Below are 3,561 nucleotides of genomic sequence, written 5' to 3' on the forward strand. Positions count from 1 at the left end.
TCAGTATTTCTAATGAGAAAATAAGTAAAGTGGAATTCCTTTAAAATTTCCGAGGAACTGATCCAATCTATTAACAATTCCTGATTCTTTAGATATTTGGAATGCCATACATAGATAATAAGTGATCCAAACAGCAGTTGCATTCTCTCATGTAAATCATTCTATTGCACAGAATTAACATGTTACAAAATTCTTGTGAAATTTCAGTTGAAACATATTAGCAAATATATTTGTGAAAAAAAAAAACTAGCTGCTAAAGTGCAAGAAGTCCCCTTACGAATCCTAGATGAGGAAGTCTGTCTTCGTATGGTTCATTCATCAAAGAAAGGGAAATTTATTAAATGAGCTATTTAAATACATTATTTAATAAAGCAAAATGTGATGAAATGCTGCCATTCTTTTAAAAGACCAAATATATCCTCTAATATAAACCTCTGAAGTTACAATCTATACCTCCTAAAATACATTTTAAATTAAAGCTATTTTAACTGATTATATAGTATTCCACTTAACGATCTGTCTAATCAGTTTTTAGAGTTCATCTAGATAGAAAATAGTGTTAAACAGCTACAGAGTTAAGAATTAAAACAAAAAACAAAAACACTTACAAGCACCAAAATGTTATTTATTTTTCTCCTCCTATACATGCTTTTCTTATATGAAACAGAGAAGAGTATAAATAATGCTTACTATTATTATTAATAATATTCGTACAGATTTGTGACACATTTTTAAGATTTACATTTTTATAAAATTGACTATTTTATGAAAGATATTCAATTATCCCTGAAAGGACTTTTTGTTTCAATAAATCATTGCATAAGATTTCATGCAAAAACAAACAAAAAAACACTCCTTGCTAAAATATATGGCCATTTGTTATCCATGAAAGGAAAGAGAACTTCCAATGAAAGATCTTGGACCATGAGAAAAAATTTCAACCAGGCTGCTTGCTGGCAATAGGCCATGCAAGCAGCAACCGGCCCTGCGTGGAAAGCAGGTTGGCAGATGTTGTTAGCTGACTTTTGCTGAAAAAGTGTGGAAGAACAGTTGGAAAATCACAAGGTGTTGAACAAGCTTTAAATAAATAAGTAGCTTATTTGGTAATAGAAAGGAAGAAAGACAACGAGTTCCTTCATTGAGGAAGAAGGCTGGGATACTTCTAATTACAGAGTTCCTTACTGTTGGTTTCATGGACTGACTTCTTAATGAGAATGGAAATTGTATTTAGATGTTCTAAGACTGCAGAATAGCAATTAGTTTGCAGTTTAGATGTAGATTTGTGATCTTCTTGTATGAGAACACCACAGATACAGGTGATAATTCTTCACCCTTCCCTCTTCTGCTACCAACCGGTGACTGAGGCAGTACACAGGGAAAGTGCCAACTGCCAACTCGGAGCTTCTGACACCTTAACCTGAATACTGACATTTAACACTAGAATAGTCCTAAGGGAAAAACAAACCCAAGATGACACTCTTAATACCTCGTGCGCACAGCAGGTAGTCAATGAATATGTAAAAGTCTAATTTTGTATTAAAGTCAAAATCAATAAGAAACGAATAGCACAATTGTAAAAGATACTTTTCAGAAGACATCATTATCATTATCACATGATGCTGAAAAGAGGTTGCCTCATGATCACTGTCTGCTAGTTAGCATTACTGAACATATAGGCAGACTCATTTACAACCTTCATAAAGTGGGATGTAAATCATCACAAAACGAATAAAATTGGACCACATTTTCTTGAAGCTCCAAGGTAAGAATTCCTTTATCTCTCTTTTGTGAGTATACATATTGCTAGGCAACATTTGTTAACATAGAAAGAGCAATAAGAATTAAAAAGAATAGAAAACCAGAGTACAATGAACATAAATGTGGTTCCCCCAATACACAAGATCATATCCGTATACACACACATGTACACACACACCTATAGATACACATACTTACACAAAAGTGTACATACATACGCATATACATACACACATGCATACATACACACATTCACATGCACACTTAAAAACGGCATTCCAAGTGGTATTTTTTAAAGCATGGTTTAAAACGGAGGTTCAACGTCAAATATACCTCTGAGCAAATTCTATTATGATATTCGCCTCATTAATTATTCTTCTTAAATTTATGCTACTCATAATAACTGCATACATGCTAAAAAATAAAAGCGCTGTGATTTTTCTGTAAGTAGGGATATCTTGGCACATAATGCTAACTAGCGGAATCTTTAAGCCTAGCGGAATCTTTAAGCCACATACTTACAAATATGTTAAAATATATTATCCTTTCAAAAATTACATTTTTTATTTTCCTTAGATTTAAGATTTCATTATGTTTAATAAAAGACTTTCATATACTACAGAGAACAAAGGCAAACTTTAAGGACTTAATAAAAATAGCCAACATTATTGTTTCAAATTATTTCATGAAGACACACAAATTTAAAAAAAAAAAAAAAAGACAAGGGTTTGTTTTGTTAGCCGTCTTAGTTTCTGCAAGACCCGAAGCCTGCTAGGATCTGAACTCAGGAACTCCCACCCTCACCAGTAGCCCTCACTTTGTCATTTTAGGAGAAGCGATTGTATGGGTCTTTATATGTAATCGACTTCGAAAGTCACAAAAGCCAGGCAGATGTAAAAATTGGGTGCACTTCTTCAAGGGCATCTTCAACGCAGCAGTCCCTGCATGGTAAGGACCCACAGGTCTGGAGCCGCCCATCTCCTACGCCTCGGTGCTCGGTGACGAGGGTCTGGTGGGAGGGGGGCACTCCGCCGCAGAGACCCGGCTCCCGGGGCTGTTTTCTTTCTGGAGCCCGCCCTCTTCCCAGCACTATGGAAACTGCATTTTTCTACGCCTGCTCGTCCTCTTTCTCTTTCTCCTATTACATCCTAAACAGACGATTTCAACTTCCCGAGAACCTGCCAAGTGAATGGCGCTGATGAATCCGAGAGAGCCAATGACCCTAGGTGCAGGGGAAGGGTGCCCCCGGGAGGGTAGGACCGCGGCAGCTATCCGCGACCAGCACGGCTCAGACTTAAGCGCCCCCTCTCGCACCCCGACTCTCCTTCCTGGAAGGGGCACGAAGCTGCTATCGATTCAGACCTCACCGGTGACTAATGTGATGCTCGTAAACAAGCCGCCGGCAGGGCACCAAGGAACCACCCAGGCGCAAACCCGCAGCGGCAGGCAGGCGCGCGCCCACCCTGAGCCTGGGCGCGGGATCTGCTCGCCCAAGTGTGCGTTGGTGGGAGGGGATTACGAGAGGGCAGCCAAGTTCATTGCCCCTTCTTGCCGCCCGCAAGTGGGGCGGCGGCGGGGCAATGCGAGGCCTGAATGGGGTGCTACCACCCCATCTCCTGCACCCAGCCTCTGCAGGCAGCCTGGGTCCTAGATCGACGCCGACCCCCGACCCCTGTGGTGCTCTCTCTCCCCCCACCCCTGATCCCATCCCGAGCGGAAGCTCCGAGCACACAATTAATTGAGTCAAAGGCGGGAGGGAAGGGGCCTCCGGCCCCCGCCCCTTCTGCGCGCCCCTTTTCCCGC

The sequence above is a fragment of the Pteropus alecto genome, unplaced genomic scaffold (genome assembly GCF_000325575.1).
Source record: "Pteropus alecto unplaced genomic scaffold, ASM32557v1 scaffold13, whole genome shotgun sequence".
NCBI lineage: Eukaryota > Metazoa > Chordata > Mammalia > Chiroptera > Pteropodidae > Pteropus > Pteropus alecto.